At 51.1% G+C, this 9,436-nt stretch overlaps 1 long non-coding RNA gene across 3 annotated transcripts; it reads left to right on the top strand.

The window, feature by feature from the left end:
- Nucleotides 1-933: 933 nt before the first annotated feature.
- On the top strand, nucleotides 934-6,310 carry LOC131816734 (uncharacterized). Of its 3 annotated transcripts, none has more exons than XR_009348155.1 (4): nucleotides 934-1,608; nucleotides 4,031-4,212; nucleotides 4,837-4,882; nucleotides 5,340-6,310. It is a non-coding gene; the product is annotated as an uncharacterized LOC131816734 (long non-coding RNA). The 3 variants fall into 3 exon arrangements; XR_009348154.1 differs by having other exon boundaries at nucleotides 934-1,398; XR_009348156.1 differs by lacking the exon at nucleotides 934-1,608 and adding an exon at nucleotides 3,468-3,842.
- Nucleotides 6,311-9,436: the final 3,126 nt, after the last annotated feature.

The raw sequence follows: 9,436 nt of genomic DNA on the forward strand, positions 1-9,436 counted from the left end.
TGGAACAATCCTTTTTTTTTTTTTTTTTTGGCTAATAACGTTCTTGCACCACCCTCCTTCCTATAAAATCCTTCCATTCTGTACAACCCCTCAGAGCTCCCCTCTACTTGCCAGATGGGGTGCTGCCTGATTCATGAATCACTTACTAAGACCAACCGGATTTTCAAATTTACTCATTAGAATTTTTTTTTAAAGATTTTATTTATTTGAGAGAGAGAGAGAGCGAGTATGGTTGGGGGAGGCGCAGAGGACACGAACCTGACTGCACCTCCCCACCCCCCTCCCGCAGACAGCCCCAGGCAGGGCTTGCTCCGAGGACCCTGGGATCAGGACCTCAGCCCATGGCAGAGGCTTCACAGACTGAGCCACCCAGGCATCCCTGATTTTTTTTTTTTTAAGAGAAACGGAAATGCTGTGCTGGGACATCCCAGGGCAGAGGGAAGATCAGAAGCAGAGGTGGGCTTGGGTAGGTGTGGGAGGCAGAAGGCCACTTCGGGCTGGAATACAAGCCCAGGCCCAGATGGGCAGAAATGGGGTGGTGGCGGGGCCGGGGTGGTGGGGGCTCAGGGACATGTGTGGGGACATCCGGTGGAGCGGTCAGAGTGGTGGCAGGTGGCCGGGTTAGATCCCAGGGGAATCCAACGCCAGGATGAGACATTCCAATTTGAGCAGCTGAACTTGGCTATGGGACAGCGAGCCTAGGGATTTGGGGACCTGCCCAGGCAAGCCCAGCCTCCAGGGTCCTGAGATGACCCCCTGTGAACTCACATGGCCCGGCTGCAGAAGTTCACTAGCAACTGCCGGTCAGTCCCCTGACCTGCCTGGCACTTAGTAGGGGCTCTTCAGATATCTGTCCCATGAATGAGCCAGGGAGGAAATGGAGATGCCCTGCCCACTCACCTCCTGCCAGTGGCCGCCCTTGCTAAACACAAACTAGGCCACGGGCCTGACCCAGTTTCGCGGCGCCGCGCGCCAAGCCCGGGGAGGAGCCCGATGTGCGGGGAGCGGGACAGCCGCGTGACTCTGACGGCCGCCGCCGCCGCCCCGCGCCCGGGATCTGCAGTCGCACCGGATCCGAGGCCGTTTCTGACCTTTGCCTGCGCCGTGACTCATCTCCGCGCGGAGAAGAAAGGGGCCTTTGTGGGCTCCCCGCGCGGGCCTTGGCCGGCCGTGTCCTGGGCAGCACTGCCCCCCGGTGGCCGGGAGCGCGGTGGAGGGCGCGGGAGGCGGCCCTGGGGGCGCGCGCCCGACCCCACCCCTGGTGCTGGCCCGCGTCCTGGGGCCCGAGTCCGTCCGGGGAAAGCGGGAAGAGCACTCACCATCTCCCCGAGGCCCGGGTCTTGGCCCGGGGGGAAGCCTCCACAACGGAGGGAATGGTTTCTCCCGCCCCTGGGAACGGTGAGCTCGGGCACCCCGGATGCCGGCTCCCTGGAGGCCTGGCCCAGATTGGGGGAAGGCCACGGGACATTGCCCCCCGCACCCGCACCTCCGGAAACAGGGAACGCCTTTTCTGCCCAAAGCCTGGGCTCTGTTCCTCTTCCCCTGGCTGCACAACCACGTGACTGCCGCATTTTAAAAATAGACGCAAACAGCTACCCTTCCCCTTTTGTGAGTTGCCTATTCCTATCTTTTGTCCGCTTTCCTATTTTTAATTTTTTTCTCCCTCTCGACGATTTTTAGAAGCACTTCAAAATGTCACGTCTCTCCCATGCGTGGCAAGTATTATTCCAAGCTTAGAAGTTACCTGTTTCTGTTTTTGAAGATTTTTTTTAACACACCAGCTTTACATTTGTATGTGGTCTGACCTTTTGATGTTTTCTTGTATTCTTTTTGCCTTTGCTTTTTGCTTGTAGGACTGTTCCCATCTGAGTACCAGACAAATTTCCCTATTCCCTCCCCCTCCGTTTTCCTCAAACCCCTCCTCCTCCTCCCTCTACTTCTTCATGTTTTTAATCCCCTTTGGAATATTTTTTGATGAAAGGTATGAGGTCGGGGCACCTGGGTGGCTCAGTCAGGTTAAGTGTCAGATTTGGCTCAGGTCATGATCCCAGGGTCCCATGGAGCCCCTGGTCTGCCTCCTTGCTCAGTGGAGAGTCTGCTGGTCCCTTTGCCTGTCTCACCCACTTGTGCTTTCTCACTCTTCCAAATAAATAAGTAAAATCTTAAAAAAAAAAAAAAAAAAAAAGTATGAGATAAAGATCTAAACTTATTTTTTTTCCAAATAGTTAGAAAACTGCCCCAGTGCATTATAACCTTTGTCTTTAATGAGAATATTCCCTCACTGATTTGAAATACCACCTCAGTTATAGACTAAATGTTTGGGCCTGTCTCTGGCCAGGAACCTAAGACAAAGGGTATAGTCATGGTCTTAGTCTATACTAAGTGAAAAGGTATAGATTTCTCTTAAAAAAAAAAAAAAAAATTAGGGTCTCCTGGGTGGCTCAGCTGGTTAGGTGTCTGCCTTCAGCTCAGGTCATGATCCCAGGGTCCTGGGTTGGAGTCCCACATGGGGCTCCTTACTCAGTGGGGAGCCTGCTTCTCCCTTTGCCTGCTGCTGCCCCTGCTTGGGCTTTCTGACAAATAAATAAAATCTTAACAAAACAAAATAAATTAAATTAAATAATATTTAGACCACTGATCATGATCTTAGGAAATATTCACGTTCTTCTTTGAGGTCCAGCTGAAGACATAGTCTTGGGTAAAACATCTCCACATGAAAACTGGATAGGAAATGTTTTATTTATAAAGGCCTGAACAGGGGCGCCTGGGAGGCTCAGTCAGTTAAGCATCTGCCTTCTGATCAGGTCATGATCTCAGGGTCCTGGGATCCAGCCCCCGCATCAGGCTCTCTGCTCAGCAGAGAGCCTGCTTCTCCCTCTCCCTTTGCTGCTTCCCTGCTTGTGTGCTCTCTCTTTCTCAGATAAATAAATAAATAAGTAAATAATCTTTAAAAAATTAAAAAGACCTGGACAATTTAATTCTTATATTACAAAATGGCAAGGCTACCTCCAGAATGTCTAGGCTCATTTTTATCCCACCAGAAGTGTTGAGAATGCCCTTTTCACTATACTCCTGCCAAATTGGAGTACTATTTGTGAAAACATGTCCCAGTTTGAAAGACAAAAAAATACCACTTCATTGTTCTCTTAGTTTGCGGTTGACCCTGGGGATCTCTCTGGCAGGACTGGGCAGGGGAGGTCACCTTCCTGCTTCCTGTGTGGCTCACCTGACACCTGCTTTTGACTTCTCTCTACTCCTTATGGACATGACCGTGAGATCATTTTTAAATTTAAGTGAAATTCACATAACATACAACTAACCATTTTAAGCAAAAAATTCATAGGCACTTAGTATCTTCACAATGTGGTGTTTAATTAATAATTGGGTAGTGAGTGATCCGATAAAGCAAGTTTTTTAACCTGTGAATTTTTTAGATTTTATTTATGGGGACGCCTGGGTGGCTCAGTTGGTTGGATGACTGCCTTTGGCTCAGGTCATGATCCTGGAGTCCCAGGACTGAGTCCTGCATCAGGCTCCCAGCTCCACGGGGAGTCTGCTTCTCCCTCTGACCTTCTCCTCGCTCATGCTCTCTCTCACTGTCTCTCTCTCAAATAAATAAATAAAATCTTTAAAAAAAAAGATTTTATTTATGTATTTGACACACGAGAGAGAGAGAGAGAGAGAGGGAGAAAGGGAACACAAGCAGAGGAAGTGAGAGAGGGAGCAGTCTTCCTGCTGAGCAGGGAGCCCAACACAGGGCTTAATCCCAGGACCCCAGGACAGGACGTGACCTGAGCTGAAGGCAGTTGCCTAACGACTGAGCCACCCACGTGCCCTGACCTGTGAGTTTTTTTAATATGGATGATGCAAAGGCCAATCTCATGTTGACAGACACTTAATGAAATGGATTTTATTGATTTTTAGGAATGTCTGGGTAAACACACACAGACACAAACCAAAGAAAGTACCTGTAGCCAGTAGGGAAGAAATGAGCATTTGTTGACCATCCATTTGTTCGACCTAATTCCAGGTAGCGGATGCTGCCATGCCTGTTTGCCCTGGGCCACCTGGAGTCAACTGCTGATGATGACAGTACATTATGAAGGTGACTTCTCGCATCTCTGCCTTGGGACATTCCTTGGATGCAAAGCCCACACCTGGGGGGCGCGGGGGGTGCAGCTCCAAAGTGCCAAGGATGTGCCGATACCACAGGTGAGACCTTCAACCAAGGAGGGCTGTTCTCACTCCTCTGCTAAATCCCAACGTGTGTGTGCCGTCTGTCCTTGGAGGGGATGAACCCCAGAACTCACTCTGCTTATTACCATCGACATCAATGGCTCCCCTCCCTTCCCTGTCTCACTTCCCTCCCTCATGGAGGGTTGGATTTCTGACTCCTCCCTTCCTTTTCTTGCTGTTTTAATCTTGGTGAATTATTTAAACCCTGTGCGTTAGAGACCTCGTTTATAACCTGCTGATCATAGCACCTGCCGCTGTTAGGACAGAGTGAGCTAATGCACGTGAGTGTTTAGAACAGTGTCTGGCACGTAGTAGGTGCTCAGAAATGTCAATCATGTTTCATAAATAGCAGGGGCACTGGCCATGGGAAGCAGAACACATCTGGGTCCAGTTTCCTCATCTGTGAACTACAGGTTAAAAATGCCCCTTTGAGGAGCGCCTGGATAGCACAGTTGGTCAAGCAAGCGCCTGACTCGGGTTCGGCTCATGTCATGATCTCGGGGTCCTGGGATCGAGCCCCGAATCAGGCTCCGTGCTCAGCACAGAGTCTGTTTGAGATTCTCTCTCATCATCTCATTTGAAGATTCTCTCTTCACCCAGTGGCTGTGACCTCCACCAAGCAAGAGGGGCCAGTATTGGGGTGCAGGTAAGACCACTTCAGAGTCCTGGGCCATTTCCTCCTTTCTCTCTGGAGAATGGTGTGACCTCAGGTAAGCTGTGTCCCTTGGGCCTCAGGCTCCGCATCCTTGGAAAGAAGTGACCGGGCTTAGGGGATCACTAAATGTCCTACCAGCTCCAGAGTTCTAGGGAGAGGCCCTGTCCTGGGGCAGACACACACACACACACACCCCAACACTCACTCGCATACGTGTATGCATACACACACAAAATACACACCCAGACATACACACATACCAGGGAGGAAGTAACTGTGCTTATCTGCTCTGGCCGCTTGAGTCACCTCTGGGAGCCCCAGGCTTCTGGCTCTGTTGGCCTTGAACCTCACCCCAGAGAAGAAGAATGTGTCTGCAAAACATTTTCAGGCATTTTCATGTGTGAGTGCTATTTTCTTCGTAGGCTTCTCTCCTTTTGTCACTTTGCAGATGTCTGTGGCTGTCTTGCCAGGTCTTGGGATCAAGCCACGTGGCCCACTTGAGGGCTGACGAGGAGGGGTGCATGGGGAGCCTTATAAAACCAGCCTGGACCATCCTTTCCAGCACCTACCAGAGTCTAACCGATCCCAAGGAAGAAGCAAACAGCCCCATGACGTTTTACAGAGGTCAGAGAATGTGGCTCCAGACTCCAGAAGAAGCTAAGGCTGGATGTCACCACAGAGCAGCTGGGGCCTGAGGAGGATGCCACACGGTATATGGAACCTCCCAGGAAAGGCCAGGAGGGACAGACGGTGCATGTGCAGCCCCTCCTCTGGATTCAGGCCTTCCATCCGCTGAGGCCTGGGATCTTCTCCCTGTTTCCAGACACCTCCAAAACGCAAGAAATAGAACTTTCTTTGTTTTTTGTATCGGTGCCTCATTTTTGACTTCTAGTCCCTTTTTGCATCAGGTTGGTGGAAAAATATATATACCCTCTTGCAGGAGTTATGTCGTATTTCTGAGGTCTTAATGCAATGCTGTGGGTTAGGAGCATGGTATTGTGGTCCTCATTCAACTGTCCCCAAGTCACATCTGAGGCTGTCCTTGCATGGGCCACAGGGACCCCATAGGTCCCATGTTTCCCTGTTTGTCATGGTCACCGTCATGGCTTAGATGCATCCCCAACCCATTCGCCCTAGGCTTCTGCTGCCCCCCCTCCCTTAGAGCTCCTCTGGGGCCCACAGATCTCTTGCCCACTCTCATTCTTCTTCATGCCAGGAGACCCTGCTTCTGGTTCTAGAGGTAGGGGGATGGTCTCCTCTCTCCGCTGCTTCTGGCCAAGATGCCTTGAACGCTTTTCTTTCACCCCTTTATCACCTACAGAAACCACCTCAGTTCTCTTGAGGGCTTAGGCTCTTCAAAGAGCTTCATTTTTTAAACATTTTTAATTTAAAAAATTTGGGGGGCCTGGGTGGCTCAGTGGGTTAAGCCTTTGCTTTCGGCTTAGGTCATGATCTCAGGGTTCTGGGATCGAGCCCCACATCGGGCTCTCTGCTTGGCGGGGAGCCTGCTTCCCCCTCTCTCTCTGCCTGCCTCTCTGCCAACTTGTGATCTCTCCATCAAATAAATAAATAAAATCTTAAAAGAATTTTTTTTTTGCTATTGATTGACGTATATTTGACACTTAAAAGAGCTGTAGATGACTTCTGCTTCCTTCCTCTTCCTCTTCCCTCTGCTCCAAGCCTCAAAACCTCCTGAATGAGGGAAAGGGAATGGAACATACAGAGAGAAAAATGAACATTAATGAGTATGCCAAAATAATGCCTAGCCACAGCATGGGCCCATTTAATCTCAGCACAATTCCTCGATGTTATCTTCCTTTAACGGACGAGGCATTAATAATGCCACGTAACTGAGGCCCCTGGGTGGCTCAGTCCTTTGAGTGTCTGACTCTTCATTTCAGCTGGAGTCATGATCTCAGGGTTGTGAGATGGAGCCCTGCGTCTAGCTCTGCGCTCCGTGGGGAGTCTGCTTGAGCTTCTCTCTCCCCCTTTGCCCCTCCCCTATTCTCTCTTCCTCTCTCTCTCTCAAACAAATAAATATTAAAAAAAAAAAATAACGTCACATAACTAACAAGTGTCCTTCCCACATGCTGTGTAAAGCGGGTGTGTCCTGGGTCACATTTTTTTCTTGTTATTATAAGAAGGATGCTGTATTCAGACAGAACCTTCCACGAAAAACCTGGAAACGTGTTTCTGCTCCAGTTGCGGGCGCCCCTGGGCACTTCTGTGAGGTTCCAGGTCCAGGAGCACATTCAGAAACCTCCCCTTCTCCCCGGTCTGCCTGTGGACCTCCAGGTCTGCTCCATGGCCAAACTCACCCCCACCCAAGAATTGGATGATGACACTTCTTGGTGCCTGGTCTTATGGATTGCCACTGGCTTCATATCACACACAGCATGGCTCATCCCGTGAGGCTGCTGGGGCCCACTCCTGGATGCCCATCAGAGCCAAATCCCTGGCTTCTGGGAGAGTTTGGAGGCCAGCCCACCCCCTGCTGCGCAATCTCTCCCCTGCGTCCAACGCAATCAGCCAGGCTGCATGAGGCCAATTGCTTTAAATAAACGTTAATCCTGCTCAGAGCTAGATTGGCAGGGCCTGTGGAAAAGGCTAGAAGGAGCAGGGCTACAAGTTCTCCCCAGAGACATTTTTTTTTTCTCTTTTGCAATCTTTTCATTGAGACTGCTGCTGTTTCATCCCCTTTTATTCATGAAAGTGATGTTTCAGGAGGCGCTGCTAGCTTTTGGGCTTCCACAGCTGGTCAGTCTGTCCCTCAGTCACTGGGTAAGCGTTAGGTGAGCACCTACTTCATGCCAGTCACCACGTTACATGACTGCGAGGAAGATGCTGCTTCTTCATGGGCCTCAGGCCACCAGTCACGGCTCCGTGCTTCACTCGCCCCAGGACATCGTAGTGGACATTCGCTGGCTCTCGGCCATCCAGCCCTCATTACCCCCAACGACTCTGGTTTCCTTCCCCTCGATCTGCCCCGCGAGCGAGGCCTGGCTGAGACTAGGAGTCAGGGCAATTGGCCCTCTGCTCTTGGAAGCCACAGGGGTATCTGAAGGTTTTCTCCACCTCAGTTCTGCCTCTTTGTGAAACCTGGGCCCGATCACGCCACCCAAGTCCCTCCAGGGAGCCCCTCCCAGGACCTGGATACAAGGTCCAGAGAGGCAGCAGAACCCAGCTGCAAAGGACTTTCTCTTCTGCGTCCCCTACTTCTTCTGAGCGTCATGCTCCGGTGGGTTCTGGGCTCCTACCGAGTCTCTTTCTCTTCTCTTCCTTTCCTTTCCCTTCCCTTCCCTTCCCTGTCCTTTTGCCAGCCAGAGCTGGTCTGTGCTGCTTGCAGTCAAAGAAGCCCAGCTGGGGGCGCCTGGGTGGCTCAGTGGGTTAGCCCTCTGCCTTCGGCTCAGGTCATGATCTCAGGGTCCTGGGATCGAGCCCCGAATCCGGCTCTCTACTCAGCAGGGAGCCTGCTTCCCCCTCTCTCTCTGCCTGTCTCTCTGCGTACTTGTGATCTCTCTCTCGCTGTGTCAAATAAAAAAGAAAAAAGAAAAGAAAAAAAAAAAAAAAGAAGAAGCCTGGCTGACCCCTGAGGCTCCAGGTGTTACTCAGGTGCCTCTAACGGGCTGGAAACGGATGGATCTGAGCCTCTGCTCCGAGCCCGGTGAGGCGCGCACACGAAGCTGGAAGACAGGACACAAAGGGTAAGCGCCAACATGTGAGAAATGTCATGGAAACGGAACAAGGGAGGGTCATCCAAACAGAGTTCCAGACTTTGGCCCTTGACCCCACCCTCAGCCTCCTCAGCTTTCTCCACACGGCAGCCGGAGGGGTCTTTCACAAATCAGATAAGATCGGGCGCGTTCAGGGTGGTATGGCCGTAGACGTCTTTCACAAATCAGATCAAGCCATTGCCAGGCTCAACCCACCAATGGAGCCCTGTTCCTCACTCAGGATGCAAGTCAAAGCCTTCTATGACCTGCTTCCTCAGCAGCGGATCCCGTCCCCTAGTTCCTGTGCAGCTGGCAGAGGGCACCAGGCCAACCTCTCCTAAGTGGGCCAGGACTGCAGGTGGTGGTGGTGGGTGCATCTCACCTCTCCCTGGCCTACGAAGAGATGCTGCACTTGACCTTCTCCACTTTCACTTCTCACCTCTGACGGAAATGGCCCCAGCCAGAACAGCCTAGAAGCCACAAGGTAAAGGTGACTCCTGAATGATGGACCCTGAGGAGCAGAGCTGCCTTTTTTCCCTCTTCTTTCTTCCTCTTTCTTCCTTCCTTCCTTCCTTCCCCCTTTCTCTTTCTTTCTTTCTATAACTAAATGCACAGCGGTGCCTCAAAGGCAGAAGTGAGCGGCTGCACTTTGCTGCCCTCTGATATTCCCTCACCTATTTTTGAGGATCTGGACTTTTCTTTGTCATTCTTAGTCATTAGCATGCTTTCTTCTGGCCTCTTCTCTTCTAAGCAGAAGCTTTTACTTTGCAGTAGGCTGGGAAACCAGATAATCAAGTTTCTTAGAACAGTGACTAGGGTAAAAGTGAGCAGG

Source organism: Mustela lutreola, chromosome 15 (assembly GCF_030435805.1).
Source record: "Mustela lutreola isolate mMusLut2 chromosome 15, mMusLut2.pri, whole genome shotgun sequence".
In the NCBI taxonomy this organism is placed as follows: domain Eukaryota; kingdom Metazoa; phylum Chordata; class Mammalia; order Carnivora; family Mustelidae; genus Mustela; species Mustela lutreola.